At 40.1% G+C, this 19,442-nt stretch overlaps 1 pseudogene; it reads right to left on the reverse strand.

Annotated features, from left to right (window-relative positions):
• Nucleotides 1–1,520: 1,520 nt before the first annotated feature.
• Nucleotides 1,521–19,442, reverse strand: part of LOC143657228 (alpha-aminoadipic semialdehyde dehydrogenase-like) — a 37,146-nt pseudogene continuing 19,224 nt past the window's right edge.

Here is a 19,442-nt window from a genome sequence, read left to right on the forward strand (position 1 = left end):
AGACATATAACAGGTGAACATAAGGAGGAGAGAAATCACTGAGTGAACTTGTCATGGTGGAGGTGGAATTTGAGCTAAGTCTTGACAATAGGTAGTATTTGGACAGGTGGAGAAGAAAAAAAGAACAATTGAGGTAATTCTAGAAAGAGCAAACTATATCAACCACACAAGCCAAACAGTCAGAAAAGAATTAACTGCATTCAGAACACCACAAGTAATCATGTCAGACTCAGGTCTTTGAGGGAGTAGAGGAAAACAGGCCAGGAACAGTGGCTTTAGGTTGAAATACACAGGGCTGCAAATGCCAAACTGAAAGTTTTTGTTGAAGAAACCAAGATGGTGCACTCAACTCCAAAAGAGAAAGAAATTGTTTTCTCAATAATTACAATGAATGCCTGGTGTGAATAAATGCATTTATTTTAGCTATTTACTTTTCTCTTCAGGAATTTCTAGTTTTACTTTAAAAAAAAAAACACTTTTTAATTTGAAATAATTTCAAGCTCACAGGGCAGTTGTGAAAATAATACAGACAAGAGAACTCCAACATCCTCCCATCCCTGTAACTATTTTAGCGTTTTCCACATTTTAGCATTTCCGCCGATTTTAACATTTTCTGCATTTGCTGTATCATTCTATCAATCTATCTGTCAATCCATCTATCTGTACATCCATCTGACTGTCTATTTTATGAATATTGAGAGTAGGTATATACATCATGTTCCTTACACACTTAATATTTCCATGTACATTTTCTAAGAACAAGAATATGTTTCCTTATGTAACCACCTTCAGTGTAGTTACCAATTCAAGATATTTAACATTGCTATGAAGCATACAGTTTATATTCTAATTTTTCATGTGTTCCAATAATAATGTCTTTTTGAGTCTTTTATCCTCTATTATTAGATCCTATTCAGGATTATGTATTTCACTTAATTATCATCATCTCTTTAGTTGCTCTTTATTTTTAAATTGTGGAAACATATATACAGCGTAAACTTTCTCATCTCAACCACTTCCAAGCATACAATTCAGCGGGATTAATCATATTTGCAATCTTGCACTACCCTCACCATCATCTGTGACTATAAATTTTCAATTACCCCAAAAACACTTTATTTATTTATTTATTTTGCATGGGCAGGCACTGGGAATCGAACCCGGGTCTCCAGCATGGCAGATGAGAACTCTGCCTGCTGAGCCACCGTGGCCCAAAAAAAAACGCTTTTTTTTTATGTTATGACAACTTTATTTCTATTCTTAAAAAGTGAGTCTCGAGCAGTGCAATGGCGGCTCGGTGGCAGAATTCTTGCCTACCATGCTGATTTGATTTCCAGAGCTTGTCCATACCAAAAAAAAAAAACAGAGTCTCAGTGCCTAGCAGGTATAGGGAATTAGGCGCTGTCACATTCAAAGTGATTTATTTATTAAGGGCAAGTCTTACTTTTCTTTGATTTCTTCTTAAGGAATACCCACAGGAATGCCTAGAAGACTTGAAGTAATGTGAATTTAAAATATCTTTACTGAAATTTGATTCCTCAGGCCAGAGGAAGGTCTTTATAGTAGTCGATACACAAGTAGGTCTTCTCATGTACTTTTCCAGGCATCCCTGCCAGATTCCCTGCCACCACCTGTCTGCTTTTAGCCTCCAAATGCACCTCTGATCTCAGCCCCACTTCTTGGAATATTGATATTTACAATGCCACAGTCTGATTCTTTAGACCCACACCAAACGGAAGATTCTGCCCAATCCTTGGGAAAGATGCTACTTGAAAGTCCCTGTTTTACTTCATTATTCCATGCAGAGACCTCTTCTTCATTCTTGAATTTAAAGACCCAAAGAATTGGGGCAAAGGTCTCTGTGTGTGCAATGGACACATGTGGGAAAGACCTATCTACCTAATTTCCAGGGCAATCCATAACCTTGCCACCATAGCCCACTGTGCCACCTTCTTTCTTTGCTTCTTCCACTGCTCCAAGGAACATGCTCACTGCCTGTTTAGTATAGAGTGGCCCATAGAGAACATTAGAGTCCCATGGGTTCTCGACACGGATCTGTGCATCAGCCTTTTTTAGTTTATTTACAACCACACCATGGATGCTTTCATGTAAAAACAGCCGCCTCGCAGTTGTACATCTCTGGCCACCTGCCTTCATGGCCACAAAGAATGCTGATGGAAGAATTAAGCTGAAGTCAGCATCCTCAAAAGCAACAGCGGCATTATTCCCCCTAAAGCTCTAACAAACTTCTGCCAAACCTCTCCTGCACCATAAGGGTCATCTGTTTTCCCACCTGAATGAGCTCATCTTTGATGACTTTGGAATGCAATGTCTACTCCACCGCAAGACAAGGAACAAATTGCACCTGGCAGTTTGATGTCCTCCAGACCTTTGACAATTATCTTTGTAACAGCTACGCTAATAAGGGAAATGGTTGAAGCGCCTTTGCAGAGGCAGGTGTTCCCACAGATCATTGCAGTGACATCATTCCAGCCATACACTGGCGTTGAATGCAGCACTGACTCCAATCTGGCCTAAGGGATTCCACTGTTCAATGAACACATGGCCAGATCTATCAGAAGGCAGGATGGATCCCCCAATCATCCGGGAAAAGCCAACAGCAAAATCATAAATATCCACATATTCTTGAACTTCTCCCACACCTTCTACTAAGATTTTCCCCATCTCTCAAGACACCAAGTTTCCTAGGACTTGGATCTTCTCCCTCAAGGCCTCCCCAATCTGTCTCACTATTTCTCCTGGCTTTGAAGCAAGATACCTGCCCATATTTTCTATGCTTCTCTTGCTTTCCTTACAGTTTCTTCATAGTCTTGCCACACTGGCCTTTGTCTTTGTAATTCTGTATCATTCTTGATCCCTCTGAAATAAGATTGGCTTTCCCAAACACACTTTTTATTTTTAAATAATTATAGATCCATGGGTGATTGCAAAAATAGTAAAGAGGTCCTGTGTACCTGTGACAGTTAGGTTCTGGTATCAACTTGGCCAAGTGATGATGCCCAGTTGTCTGGTCAGGCAAGCACTGGCCTGACCTTTGCAGCAGGGATATTTCGTGGCTGGAGGATAAACTGGAAGGGTGGAGTATTAGATCATCAGTTGATGGCATCTGTGGCTGATTACATCTGTGATCAGTTAAGGCGGGTCACCTGCCAACAAGATAATCCAATCAAAGACTTTTAAGGAGGAAGAGAGACTTTTTCACTGCTGCTTCAACCAGTGAGCCTCTCTTGTGCAGTTTGTCCAGACCCTTCATCGGAGCCGCCAGCTTCACAGTCTGCCCTGCAAATTTTGGACTCTTTCATTCCCGTGGTTGTGTGAGACACTCTTATAAATCTCATGTTTGCATATCTCCCTGTTGGTTCTGTTTCTCTAGAGAACCTTGACTAATACAGTACCCGTCACCCAGCTTCCCTCAACAGGAGCATCTGACCTATCTTTATTATCTGTAATCCAATATCAAAACCAGGATATTGATATTGGTACAATCCACAGAAGTTGTTCAGAATTCATTAGTTTTATATGCACCTGTGTATAGTACTATGAACTTTTATCACGTGTAGATGTGTGTAACTACCACTGCAGTAAAATACAGATCAGTTCCATCACCACAAAAATGCCTCATGCTATACTGAGCTGTTTGCTTATAACCTGGTCATTTCCAGAAACTTCCGGTATTTATGTGACACTTGAGACGCAGAGTTAGAGCTCTGAAGCTATGAAAGTCAGCAGTAGCCCATACAGGAACTGTTTAAAAAGTTGAAAAAGTGATCAGACTTCGAGTAGAGATACAAATGAACTTGATCTGGTTAGGACTAAGGTAAATCAGAATACAGGGTAAAGGGTGATATGGCCCATATTTTAAAATTTCAACTTCTGTGTGAAACCAAAGGGAGAGAAGTTTATTTGGTGCAAAATTTATATTTTGGGCAGTGCATTTCCTAATTTAACTTGTATTTTCAGTTTAGTTGAACACCATAAGTACATGGAATCTTCTTTTATTTTATTTATTTATTTATTTTGGCATGGGCAGGCACTGGGAATCAAACCCAGGTCTCTGGCATGGCAGGCAAGAACTCTGCCTGCTGAGCCGTCGTGGCCCGCACGGAATCTTGAATAGGGAATGAGATTTTGTTGGTTTGTCCAGATTAGTTTGATGCCCTGATATATCCCAGAGTAATTTGGGCAGTGAATAAAGAAGTATCTGCAAGTCCCCTTGGCAGACTGGGGAGAAAGGAGGAAATATTCAGCATCTTCATCTGGAGAATTTCAGATATTCTCGCAAGCGGTAGGGACAACCAAAGCAATAGGCTAAGCCCTCGATCTTGGGGTTCGCCCATATGAAACTTATTCCTGCAAAGGATAGGCTAAGCCTACTTAAAGTAAGTCTAAGAGTCACCCCCAGAGAACCTCTTTTGTTGTTCAGATGTGGCCTCTCTCTCTAAACCAACTCAGCAGGTGAACCCACTGCTCTCCCCCCACTGTGTGGGACATGACTCCCAGGGGTATAAATCTCCCTGGCAACGTGGGACAGAGATCCAGGATGAGCCAGGACCCAGCATCGTGGGATTGAGAAAGCCTTCTTGACCAAAAGGGGGAAAAGAGAAATGAAACAAAATAAAGTTTCAGTGGCTGAGAGATTTCAAACAGAGTCAAGAGGTTGTCCTGGAGCTTGTTTGTATGCATTATATAGGCATCCCTTTTTAGTTTGTGGTGTATTGTAGTGGCTGAAGGGAAGTACCTGAAACTGTTGAGCTGTGTTCCAGTAGCCTTGATTCTTAAAGATGATTGCATAACTATACAGCTTTTACAATCTGCCTGTGTAATTGTGAAAACCTTGTGTCTGATGCTCCTTTCATCCAGGGTACGGATAGAAAAGTAAAAGTATATAGATAAAAAAATAAATCAATAATGGGGTGGGGGGGACGAAGAGTAAATTGAATTGCATAGATGGAAATACTGGTGGTCAATGAGAGGTAGGGGCAAGGTGTATGGTGTGCGTGAGCTTTTTCTTTTTGTTTCTTCTTCCGGAGTGAAGCAAATGTTCTAAAAAGTGATCATGGTGATGAATACACAACTATGGGATGATATTGTGAGCCATTGCTTGTACACCATGTATGGAATGCATGTGTATAAAGATTTATCAATAAAAATATATTTTTAAAAATGCCTCATGCTGCCTACCCCTTCAGAGTCAAAACCCATCTCCTTCCACTTCTTCCCCCCTTCCCCCTGGCAACCACTGATCTATTCTCCATCTACATGATTGTGTCTTTTTGAAAATGTTGAATGAATGGAATCATACAGCATGAAACCTTTTGAGATTGTCTCTTTTTCGCTCAACATAATCCTCTTCAGATGCATCCAAGTTGTTGCATGTGTCAGTAGTTCTCTCCTTTTCATTGCTGAGTGGTATTCCAGGGTATAAATGTTCCTCAGTGTTTTTTAACCATTCACCTATTGAAGGGCATTTGGGTTGTTTTGCAATATTTGGCTACTACAAATAAGACTAATATGAATATTATCTACATATGTTTTTATGTGGACATATATTTTTATTTCTCTGTGATAATTGTCCAGGGGTTCAATTGCTGGGCCGTATGGTTTGTTCAGTTTTATAAGAAACTGCTCGACAATTTTCCAGAATGGATATACCATTGTGCAATCCTACCAGTAATGCACAGAGTTTCCAGATTGCCGTTCTCATCACCAGTGTTTGGTATTGTCACTACTTTTTATTTTAGCCATTCTACTGGTATGTAGTGCTATCTACTTGTGATTTTTTTTCAGGAATGGTTGCTAATTTGCTATACCTCAGTTCAACTACTTTGCATTACTGTCTTTTTCCTCTTAGCCACACTTTTTTGTTGCTTTTCTTTTAACAGCTTTATTAAGGGGAAAACTGACATACAACAAGCTGCGCGTATTTAATGGGTACAATTTGATGATTGTTGACACGTGTGTACACCTGTGCAACTATCCTCACAATCAAAATAATGAATGGATCCATCACCCCCAAAAGCTTCATGCCCCCTTCGACTCTGAGCTTTTTCAAAGTTAAAATACAGCACAGTGTGGAGACGCACGGTGTGAGCTTAGCTTGGATCTGACACCTAGGAGTCATTGGAGAAACGGGGGGGGGGGGGGTCGTATTAATTTAGCCCCACTTTTAACAGAGGAACTTCTTCCACATTCGCTTCCTTTTCCTCACTCCAGATTCCACATGGGAATAAAGGGCTGGAGAGAAGAGTCTCTTTTCTCCTGGATTATTTTGTCCTAGAGAATCCTCATTTGCTTTTACGATTGGCCGTATAGTCAAAGGAGAATGAAAGAAGCAGCTGGCCAGGAGACTAAAAGGAGCAGAGCCGGTTCTTTGTGCTGTTTTATATTCATTTTCTAGTCACAGCTCAAGTTGTGTTGCTTACCCCCGTTCTGCGGACGCGCAATGCTACGGGGAAATGTAAATGCGCCGGCTGTTGTTTCAGCCTCCTGGGCCGTAAAAACAAAGACGCTCATTGCTGGCTCTTCCCTAAATAATGTCAGATAACCCCCTTTGAGAGCTCTTCAAAGACGATTTACACATTTGTAAAGACTTCTGAAATTAGAGGGGGTCCTAGCTGAGGCCCTCAATAAACGCTGATTCTGTGCCTACAGTGTTGCTGGCTCGACGGGGAGGCCGGGGTTACAGACGCGCGTTGCAGCCCAGCTCGCGCCCAGGGCAAGTTGGAGCGCGAGACGCGGGGAGCGCATGAGCCCAGCGCGGACCGCAGGGTGCAGCCCTTGCGAACCCTGGAGCTCGGTGATACTCCCCCTCGGGTTTTCTCAAACCTGCCTGGAGATTAGGAATCATGTGGGTTTCTGCTAAAATATATAAATTCCTGGATCTCACAGCGGGTGGACTGAATCGGAATCTCTTAAGGAAGGGCCCGGGAGGGTGTGGGAGTATTTTTATTAACAAACTATCTGTACGAGTCTTAGAATGAACCTGACTGGGAAACATTGATCCTATCAGGCCCTCTCATTTGGCAGGTGAGGAAACTGAAGAATAGTGAGATTAAAAACCTCCTCCGGACCTGCACAGGAATGTTTATAGCCGCTTTATTCATAATCACCCCAAATGAGAAACCACCAAGATTACCCTTGCCTAAGTGAATGAATAAACAGTGACTGTGAGTCATCCGTACAATGGGATATTCTTCTGCAATAAATATGAATGAGTTATCAAGCCACAAAAAGACATGGAGGAACCTTTAAATGCATATTGCTCAGTGAACAAAGTCAGTCTGAAAAAGCCACATACTGTAGGGTTTTAACTATATGTCGTTGTGGAAAAGGCAAAACCATAGAGACAGTAAAATGATCACCACGGGTTCATTAGATGGAGCTTGGGACATTTTTAGGGCAGTGAAATTATTCTATGCAATACTGTAATGGTGGATACATGACAGTGTGCTTTTGTCAAAATCCATAGAACTGTAGAACACAGAGTGAACTCTAATGTATATTTTAGTTTACATTAGTTACTGATAATGTACCAACATTGGCTCATCAATTTTAATACATGTTAATAATAGAAGAAACAACATATTTGGGGGGGCAGGGGGCCTTGCTGTATTTTCTGTGCAATTTTTTTTATACACCTAGAACTGCTTCTTTAAAAACTTTGTTAATTAAAGAAAAAAAAAAACACTCATCCAGCGTCCCCACACCACGTAAGGTTCTAGTCCCAATGAAATTCAAATTCTCTGCCTTTTCGAGCAGTGCCTACTCTGCCCGAGCAGAGATGACAAATAGATTTTATCTGCCTGTCAGCTCTGGTTGATTGCCAAGAGGACTGTGATAGGAAAGATTCTGAGGACAAGCCCAGGCTCTGCTGAAGTGGGTGCCATGACTGGAAGGAAGAGTACACAATGAGTAAGAAGCATCGTGATGCTGGTGGGAAACTAGAACTTAGAATTCCAGATACCCAGGTTGAATCAGGCTGTTTCCATCGACCAGCCGCAGCAGCCTCACCTGGGAGCTTGTTAGATATGCAGATTCTCAGGTCCTATCACAGACCTCCTAAATGAGAAACTCTGGGAAGAATCTGATTCTTATGCACATGAAGTTTCCAGAAGCACTGCACCAGAAACAAGAACAGTTACACCTACATCTATGGGTGATGGTGAATGAGAAGATGATATAAACTAAAAAGTTCTTTGCAAATGTAAACTAGTCTCTCTCTTGCTAGGATTAATCTTTTTTCCTGGTGCAGGTAGAGGAACTTCTGCCCTTCCGCCAACTCTCCTATCCATCTCAGTAGTTAGCATGGCACCTCTCCCAACATACTCCTCTGGTTGCATGTGGAACAAATGGAATCCCTACGAGATGACCTGACAGTGTCAGGATATTTCCTCCAGTCTGCATCCCTCATAACCAATGAAAAATGCCAGGAGTATGTATTTTTAGTTTAGGACATCTGTATTTGCCAGCTCTAGCCTGCCTTCTCTCTACGTGGCCAGCATTGTGCAACCACCAGACTTCAAACCGTTCCATTTTCTGTTAAGTAACGTGCTTGGAAGCCTGAGCAAATCACAGACAGTAAGCATCTGATTGCTTACATTATTTTGCTTCAAACATGGCTCATGGCCCAGGACTAATTTATTTATTTTTATGTAGTACATTTCTATTTCATTTGGGAGTTTGCCATCCTTTCCATCCACCTCCATCCACCCACCCAATTTCTCTCCTCCAGCTGCTCTCCCTTTGCCCACCACCCCACCTCCCCTCACGGCCACCCTTATTCCCTGGCCAGCCTCTCCCTTGGGGAGAAAGTTTGTGAAAGATGCCCCATCAGCAGCCTCCAAGCCAGCCTCGGGTGTCTGCCAGCTCGGCTTCCTCACACATTCAGCTGCCGGCACACAACCTCAGGCTAGACAGCGAGAGACCACCTACCTCCCGTTGGTGGAATAAAAGCAAGCATTTTCCAACAGTCAGCCAGCCTTCTCCCATTAGGTATGCCTTTCACCACCAAGGTGTGGGCTTGCAAACGAGTGCACCTGTGGGAGAACAAAAACGGAGGTCAGGACCACCCACTGTTGTTCCAGGAGCCACCAAAATCTAGACACTAAGTCTGTAGCAGCTTTTACTCACCGTTGCCCTGGGTGGGTGGGGTGGGGGAGGCAAACCAGCAACCTGGACATAAGAAATCAATATCCTATGACAGGTCCCCCGAGCCCAGCCATCCTCTGCCTGCCCCCAACCCCATTTGCAAAGGCAGCCTGTTCTGCATATGGGACGGAAAACTGCGTCCTGGCAAAACACAAAAAGTAAATATTTAAAGGGTAAAAAGCACACACAAGGAAACAAAATGCCTTGCATTTATGTTTCCATGGTTCGCTGCCAAGTATCTCCCAGCATCTTACCCAGCCAACGCCATATGGTTTGGAGACCAGTGGATTAAGCCCCTCTGTGGTTGCGAAAAGCATCAGTTCATTGGTTCTGGCCTTTCTCTGCCCGCATTTGTTGTTAATTTGCAAGTTTCTCACATCCCTCTGCCGATTGCTGTCAGTATGTTTACATGTTTTAGATTTCTGATGGAATCTAAAACAACCGCACCACCCAGGGCCTGCCTTAGATCACATCCAGGATGAAGGGAGGCAGAGCCAGGGGTCTCCGAGGGACGTTTGAGACCAGAGAGAACCCCTGTGACATCTGAGACAAACGGAGGTCACTTTTTGATGCTTTGACGATGAAAACTTTTCCCCAAAACTAGGACCAAAAAAAAGTGATGTGTGTTAGTGATATCCCCACTTGGCATACTCCTGTGATCTCGCTGAATCAGCATTCTGCAGGACGGGTCCTTGCCAGGGAGAGGGGTGGACAGTGGACAGCATTTTAGGAAGAGATAGAAGAGGCAGGAGAGATAGATGAACCACAGGCCAGTTGCAACGAAGCCTTGTCCAATTCTCCCTTTGGAATAGAACTGGACCCCCAACTTTTTATGTTAAGGGATATTGTAATAAATTGTCATGAAAAATGAAATTTAAATATTCTATACCCATTCTTCACCCAAATTCTGGGGGAAGAAGCAGAACACCAAGGCGATGATTTGGGGAGATGAGGACATATAAGGAAAATGCCTTTCCTATTCAAGAAGTTCGGATAAGCAATTTGGGATATGCCTTGTGTGTCCAAAAAAGCCTTCCAAGCCTTTTACCCATAACCTTTTTCCACCATCCCTCATCTAGAGACAGAGTCAGCTGGAGAAAATTCTGTTCTTATTTCTCACTCAGTTCCATCCAATTCACACTGGGATTGTGTTTGATTCTGGCCCTGTAACACATGTAGTTGGTTGTGGGAGACCCCTGCAGGAGGCATAGGCACCTTTACACGGTGTCTATACAGGTAGGCCAAGGTATGAGCGGATGTATTCATATTTGAACAGAGGAGAAGACATAACACGCAATCTTCGCGGTTTTTTTTTTTAAGCCAGTTTCTAGCCTGGGTTCACAGAGGGGCTGTCACCATCCCAATTCAGAAGTTTCCTGGTTTGGAAGGACACAAACTATACTTTGTTATAATAAACTATGCCTTGAAGTTTCATGGTTATTTGAGCAAAGGGCTTTAGGGACAGGAAGCAGTCATTTTGTCCCTCCTTACCTCTTGTACTTTGAGTACTAGCTTTCAGCTTAGACTTTTATAGGACCTCTGATTTTATAAGATGTCTTAATGTGTCACGATATTTCTAAAATTCTTCACATAAATGACTGCTATTCTTGAGATCAGAAGTAATTTCTTACAGCTGGGTGTTAACCCTTGTACATCCTAACAGAGAGGCACTAACTCTAAATGGAAAACAGTTACATGCACCAACTCCACACACACAGATACATAGAAACAGTGTGCCACAAAATAAAGCTGAGAAGGGGTATGAGATAAGCAACAGAAAATTCCAAAGAAGTGCCCCCAGGTCTGAGAGGAGCCCCATTTGTATCAAAGACAAGAAGCAGCCATCCTTGATAAGCAATCTTAACCATGGAATATATAAAATAGAAATAGACTACTAAGATCTTTTTGAAAATGACATTATTTTAAGGCTAGGAATTGTCCTCACAGTACAGTTTTGACTCTATCTCATGGGTATTAATATGAAGTATTTTTCTTCTTCTTAATTTCTAGATAATTTATTATTTTAAATTTTCATTTTTCATTTTAAGAGGTACTACCAGGTTATTTTTCCAAAATGCATACCAGTTCATACTCCCACCAGCATCTGTTGAGACATCAGCCTACCTACATCTTTACTAGCACTGAATACTATTATTATTTTTTTTTTTTTTGCCAACTTGCTTGGCAAACCATTGTTATCTCCTTATTACTATAATTAACACTCTCCAAACTATTAATGACGTTGGACATATTTTTACATGTTTGATGTTCATTTTCATTTCAACTTTTGTAAGTTGCTCATTTTTCTACATTTTTCATCATGTGTTGCCTTTTGCTACACAAAAATATTTAACTTTATTGAATTATAAAAACACTATCCTAAATTCTAATTGGAATTGCATTAAATTAGATATTAATTTAGGAACTTTTGTATGTTTATAATATTAAGTTTTTCTATATAGCAGGAATAGGCAAACTATGGCCCAAGGGATGGCCCCTCACCAGTTTTTGTAAATAGTTTTACGGGGACATATCTATGTTCATTCATTTATATATTGTCTATGTCTGATTCTGTACTACTATGGCAGAATTGAGCAATTGGTACAGATGTTTATTATTTGGTCCTTTACTATACATTTTCATTGTTTTAAATTTATCAGCTGGCTTATTAGAACTATTTTCCTGACTTTAAAATGAACACAAATTCATTCTAGAGATGTTGGAAAAGAAATAGGAGTATGAAAATCTAGAAGTCCGTTTCTATCCAAAGCATTCTACATTGATGCATGTCAAGTACGGTTTTATTTCTGTCAACACATACGTATGTGTCAGATGATACCTGGGTACTAATGACACCCCATTTCTTTTTCTAAATCAGATTGAAACCTGAGCCTGGTGAGAAGGTGATGCCAGTCCTTTGGGGGCACCATTCTTTGCTTCTTATTGAATCAATTAAGAACCCTGGACGTTTTGGGTTCTGGGAAAAGGGGCAGATGTGGTTTTTGTCACAGGATGGTCACAAATATTACTGTGCACTCAACTCAGCTAAAGGCTGCTGCCGCCACTGGACAGCAGTCCTTTGCCCTGTTTAGGCACCACCACCCAGATGGCAGAGGATGCCTCTCCTAGGGTCCTCTTCACTGACCACTGGCTAAGCCCTGTGTGGCTATTCCAGAGTTATAGCTCAGTGGACCACCCCACAGACACCCGGACAGCAGTCACCTGGGATCCACACGGCCTGAGAATAGAGCATCCGTCCCTCTCACAGTCTTCGGTTACCTGCCCACCCACTATCTCCCAGCTGGGTGTCGAGGCCTACTGCTGTCCTACCTTGGGAGAAGATCAGTTCCCTCTAGATTTTACCTTGTAGGATTGAGCCTTTCTAATCAGAGATTCAGGTGGTCCCTGAAACATTTTTTTAAAAAGCAGTTAAATATTACTCCCCACCTTAGTAGCAGAGTCCCAATTCAAGAAGAAGAGGGAAGATACTTCTGTTTTTCCTTGGTTTGTCTATATGAACAAGGTAAAATAAAACAGACTCTAATCGATTTTCAATCTGAGATGATATCCTATCACTGTTTTACAGCCTACTGCTTTTTACTAAATATAATGTAAGCATATTTCCATATCCTTAAATAACCTTTAAATTATTATTTTAATGGATATATCATATAACACATGCATAATTATATATATAGAGAGAGAGAGACACACACACACATATATATAATAACTTCCACTAAAATTTGGGTATATTCCATTTGGGCTTAACTTTGAATTTTTGCCAAAATCTACTACTCAACTTTAGCATCAGCCTTTCTAATACAAAAGGGCTAAATGCTGACCTCAACATCATTTCTGGCAACCTCAGACTTGGGCATGATCAATGACTGTGAGAACTCACAGGGTCCCATCATATGTAATCAGTAAGACAATAATAGTAACATGTAATTTAAATTTATCATTAGTATCTGATATGTACGTTGAGCTCTAGGTAGGCATTCTGGATACAACATGGAGTAAAATGTCCTCATATGTTTAATATACTGAAATTCTGCCAGTCAGTTGACATATAAATGAATATTGACCAATTTTACAGTAAATAATATAGATTATGAAAATCATTAGTTTCACATGCAGAAACAATTATTTAATGACTTTCCAATAATTATTAGGGAAATAAATGGAAGGTTTGTACAAATATTAAGAGAGTAGTTAGCTAAGCAACATTAGGAAGAAAATGGTTTCCATTTAGGGCCAATAAACTTTTCTAAAACTTTCAATAATATAAAGAAAAGGAACAACTATTAGGTTATACTATAATTCTAATATCCAGAGAATTATTTGTAATGGGAGCATTGATAATATTAAACAAACCAAAGTTTTAGAGCAATATTTAATTCTTGGTTATTTAATTCCACATAGGCAATTAGTTTTTCAAGGACCAATACTGTTTTAAAATTCTTATCTATAAGGATTAATTTAAAGCAAAATGTCATCTTCATCACCTCAAAATTTCATAAGGAGGAAAATAAACTCCAAATCATGCACAATATGCCTGACAAATAATCATTCTTCTGGTTATGATAAAGGATATAAAGTGAATAAAGAAAAGAAGGAAATGATAGAGATAAATGAAGTGTCCAAAGCATAAATTTTCACTAACCAATTTTCAAAACAATAGACTTTCTATGGAGTCCTTAAAAAGACAATTCTTTGTGGAGAATTATCCTGGAGGCTATTCTTTTTACGCATAATATAGATATCACGTTTTTAGTGAAGATGTAATGGAGAGGCTGGAGGGAACTGCCTGAAAATGTAAGCTGTGTTCCAGTAGCCATGTTTCTCGAAGATGATTGTATAATGATGCAGTTTTCACAATGTGACTGTGTGATTGTGAAAACCTTGTGTCTGATGCTCCTTTTGTCTACCTTATCAACAGACAAGTAAAGCATATGGATTAAAAATAAATAAAGACTAAGAGGAACAAATGTTAAAATAAATTTAGTAGATTGAAATGCTAGTGATCAATGAAAGGGAGGGGTAAGGGGTATGGTATGTATGAATTTTTTTCTGTTGTCTTTTTATTTCTTTTTCTGAATTGATGCAAATGTTTTAAGAAATGATCATCATGATGAATATACAACTATGTGATGATATTGTGAGTTGCTGATTATACATGTAGAATGGGATGATCATATGGTAAGAATGTTTGTGTTTGTCTTTTGGTATGTTTAATAAATAAAATAATATTTTTAAAAATCCACATAGGAAAGACAAAAAAAAAAGGACACTATTAAAAACACAATATGAAGTGGCAGAAGAAAGACCAAAAAAAAAAATTTAATTTAAAATGTATCAACAACCTAAATATAAGAGCTAATACTAAAAAACTCTTACAAGAAAACATAGGGAAATATCTTCAGGCCCTTGTGGCAGGCAATGAACTTTGAGATTTTAAGCCAAAAACACAAGGAACAAAAGAGAAAATAGATAAAACGGACTTCATCAAAATTAAAAACTTCTGTACATCAAAAGGCAACCTGCAGAATGGAAGAATAGATTTGAAAATCATATATCTGATAAGGGTTTAATATCCAAAATATATAAAGAACTGCTATAACTCAACAACATAAAGACAAATAACCCAACTATAAAATGAGCAAAGGTCTTGAATAGACATTTCTCCACAGAAGATATATCAATGGCCAAAAGGTATCCGAAAAGGTGCTCAGTCTCACTAGTCCTCAGAGAAATGCAAATTAAAACTACAAGCTAACACTTCACATCCACTGTGATACTATTATTAAAAAATCACGTGTTGGCAAGGATGTGGGAAAACAGGAATCCTTGCACATTGCTGGTAGGGATGTAAAATGGTACAACCACCATGGCAAACTGTATGGTGGTTCCTCAGAAAGTTAATTAGACTTACCATGTGTCCTGGTACTTCCTCTCCTAGGTACATATACCCCAAAGAATTGAAAACAGGGACTTGGAAAAAGATATTTGTAGACCAATGTTTATAGCAGTATTAGTCACAATAACCAAAAGGTGGAAGCAAATTAAGTGTCCACCAACAGATGAATGGATAAACAAAATGTAATACATACATACAATGGAATATTACTCAGTTGTAAAAAAAGACATGAAGTCCACAAATATGTTTTAAACTGGTGCAGCATCCCTTAAGCAGTCACAGCTCACTGTCCTATAAAGACATCAATAGGGATTATACAATCCTAAAACAGTTTACTTATCTAAAGGTCAGGTCTCCTTCTGGAAAATCTGGAAAGTTGGGACTCTCCAAGTAAGTGAAAAGGGTCTTGGAGCTATCTAAAGGGCTGACAAAAAGGCCATGATTTTTTCATAGGGCTTGCTGAGAGGTGATTTATTCTTGCTCACATTAAAAAAATAATTCACTAACCAATTTTCCAAACAAAACTTCCATGGAGTCCTTAAAAAGACAATTCTTTGTGGTTTTGGGGTCTTTGGAAACTGAAACTTGAGCAAAAAGCTTATCAAAATGTTGTTCTACTGAAAAGTGGTATCAATAGATGAAGACAATGGTCTTTTGTGATTTACTCAAGTGATTAGGTTCAGAATTCCTTCCAGAAAACATGTTATTGAAAAGCGTTCTCTGGGAATTATATTCTGCTGTATGCACAAAGCTTAATGGTATTATTAAATGTGCTACTTTTGTATTTTCTACATCAGTTTGACAGCATGATGGATTCATGATGAAGTCAAGTGTACCTCATTTTTATATTGTTGCCAAGAGGCCTTAGCTCTTCCCAGCAGAGATCTGATTGAAGAAATATTTATAAAATGGGAAGTCCATCAGAAAAAATGTCCTGAAATTGCCTATGACACTAGAACAAACATGGTGAAGGCTCTGAGTGATTTAGGCACCACAAGCATCCAACAGTTTGTTCACACTTTTCAGTTGTGTGTTGAGAAAGCAATTATGGCACAGAATTGTTGCTTGTAATCACAAGCAAGTAGGTCCTTTCATCATTCTTTTTCATCTGAAGATAAACTATATGACATAGAAGAGATTTTGGAACTGCCTGATCATGTAATTTGACAAATGTGCCAACAAACTGGAACAGCAGCTATTACATATTCAAAGGTAGCTGGGACGACAAAAGAGCTTTAAAATCGTACCATGAGAAAACAATATCAACTTGGCCTGACGTACTGACAACCAAAGGTGGCTTGCAAAAAAGTACTTAATTTGCTGGAACGCATTGAAGAAGTGAACCACCTGATGGGCTTTGAGAATGCAAGTATTTCACCCTTGAATCTGCTTTAAAATCCTTGGAAAGGTCCTGGAAATGGCATCCATGCAATGAAAGCTGAAGTGCAAATGGAAATTTGGAGATAATAGTGCTCTCTTAAAAGCCAATTACATTTCTCCATTGCCATGTTTCTATATCCAGTATGTCAGGACCAATTTTGCCTCAAGTCCATGTAAAAAGACTAAAATAAAGATAACTAAGTGAAAGCAACCATCCAAAGCCTGAAACTGAGATGTTTAGAAAGCCTCTTCAAGCAGTGCCCAAAGCTTCAGTTTCAAGGTGTGCTGGTTTGAAAGGATGTATGTCCCCTAGAAAAGCCATGTTTTAACCTAAATCCCATTTCATAAAGGCAGAATAATCCCTATTCAATACTGTATGTTTGAAACTGTAATCAGATCATCTCCCTGGAGTTGTGATTTAATCAGAGTGGTTGTTAAACTGGATTAGGTGATGACATGTCTCCACCCATTTGGGTGGGTCTTGATTAGTTGCTGGAGTCCTATAAAAGAGGAAACATTTTGGAGAATGAAAGAGATTTGGAGAGAGCAGAGAATGCTGCAGCACCACAAAGCAGAGAGTCCACGAGCCAGCGACCTTTGCAGATAAAGAAGGAAAATGCCTCCCGGGGAACGTCATGCAACAGGAAGCCAGGAGAGAAAGCTAGCAGATGACGCCGTGTTTGCCATGTGCCCTTCCAGCCGAGAGAGAAACCCTGACTGTGTTTGCCATGTGCCTTCTCACTTGAGAGAGAAACCCTGAACTTCAGCAGCCTTCTTGAACCAAGGTATCTTTCCTTGGATGCCCTTAGTTGGATAATTCTATTGACTTCTTGTAATTGGGACATTTTCTCAGCCTTAGAACTGCAAACTAGCAACTTATTAAATTCCCCTTTTTAAAAGTCATTCCGTTCCTGGTGTATTGCATTCCGGCAGCTAGCAAACTAGAACAGAGGTGGACTGTCCTGTTCATTTCAGGATGTTTAGCAGCATCCCTGGCCTCCACCCACTCGATACCAGCCCCAACCACCCCCCACACCAGTACAACAGTGATAAGCATGGAGAGGGGTAGAGCAAAATCACCCTGAGAACCACTGGTTTAGAGAAATGAAAGCTCAGTCACATGGTACAGGCATTTCTTACATCCTAATCTGCCGTAAAGAGCCTCTCATCAATCTACTCCAAACCCGATACTACCAACACTGCCCAAACATGCTGTGTCCCTCCACTGATTTTCACTGAAAGCGAGCTTCTGTTCAGATTACAAATGGGAGCCAGTTAATGGTACTGAAACATCACTATTACTGCACCACAATATTAAACTTTTCAAGGTGAACTACTAAAGCTCTGAAATAAAAGCTGCAACATTCATTAAATTTTTAAATAAAATTCCAGATGCATTCGTATAACCTGGAAGTTTTAGAATGGCCAGATTTGGCTTTGGCTGAATATCAGTTTACAAACATACACATTACCTTTGGGTCAAACTGCACATTCAGAGCATATCCCTGAAGAGAAGCTTCCAGAGGCAGGGTGAGTGTGACAGCACGCTCCTGGAAGGTTGCTGAACAAATGACTCAATCAGCCAGTCCCCTGTGGTTGAGTAGTTCAGTGTCTCCAATATTTTGTCTTGTAAATATTTTTCAAAGAATTTTCTAAATAGAAAGTATTAAGGTCCTATTTAATTATTTTAAAAATGCTAGAGGTGAAATTATGACATCAAAAGGTACGAATATTTTTATGCTTTTTCACGTCAATTGGTAACGAGTACTCCAGAAAAATCCACTTACAGTCCCATCGGTGCTGAATGTGTGTTATTTCCCCACATCTTTGCCAGGCCCTGGGTAGTATCAAGTTGTTAAAGACCTTTGCTAATATGAGAGGGAGGAAATTGCATCTTTTTATTATTTTGCATTTCTTTGGTTTAAGAATAAACCAGAAAGGCATAGAGCTGATTTCTAAATAAATCCTTCCTTTACCTGCTACACTCTTTCATTTAGCTTCACGATACTTGTTTCCATCTGGCCGGCGTTGTGTGTTTGTTTAGTTGCGTATTGTCTGTCTCCCTCCACGAGATTGTAAGTTCCAAAAGACCAGGGACTTCGTTCACTGCTGTACCCCAAGGACCCTGCCCCATGACTGCCATGTGGCAGTCACTCAGTAAGTCCTTGTTGGATGAGTAAATGTGGCATCTTACTTGGGGGACAGAATTGAGGGGAGATCGAGACAGGTTTGGTTCCAAGGTAAGCACATATGGCAAAAATTGCATATGTGTCAAAACGACCCTTGATCCTTGTTTCTGTAGCTGAGTTGCTGGTGAAGTCATTGGATTGTGCTTAGGGGGTGTGATATATGAAATATATGTGGCTTTAAACTCTGGAGTCACACTCGGCCCTAGTGAGATGCTCACACAATGAGGGGAACACGGTAACAGAGAACAGCAGATGATCGCCCCTCAAAGGCAGTTTCATTGAGTGGAGGAGTGAGTAAAATCAAGAGATTTTCAAGCTGCCTTGTTGGAACAAGTTTTTGAAACAAGCTGGAACTATCCATGTCTTTAACTTTCTCCTGTGCTCTTTCTTTGCCACATCTGCATAGTCAAACTTGCAAAACTTGAATGCACATATGATGTGACTAATCTGTAATAAATTATTGCACTTATGTCATGTCCCACAGCTATCACAGTGTCCCATTCAGTCTTTGAAACAATCTCACCAGGCACACAGTGTCTGTATGTTGCAGATACAGACTTGAAGCTTATAAAACTAGTCCAAAGTCTGAAGCTAGCGAGTGTCAGAGCTGGAATTCGCATCTAGTTCTGTTTGATTCCAAAACTTCTTGATATTCCAAAAATATCAAGTCTTAGGTGCTCATATTTCTTCATGGGTTTTGCATCTTTTTCCAGAATCAAAAGTCAATGGTTCTCCCCAACTTGGGATCCAAAAAAGCTACTGAAAGTATTTAGTGCCCCCTCACC

Source organism: Tamandua tetradactyla, chromosome 2 (assembly GCF_023851605.1).
Source record: "Tamandua tetradactyla isolate mTamTet1 chromosome 2, mTamTet1.pri, whole genome shotgun sequence".
Lineage (NCBI taxonomy): Eukaryota > Metazoa > Chordata > Mammalia > Pilosa > Myrmecophagidae > Tamandua > Tamandua tetradactyla.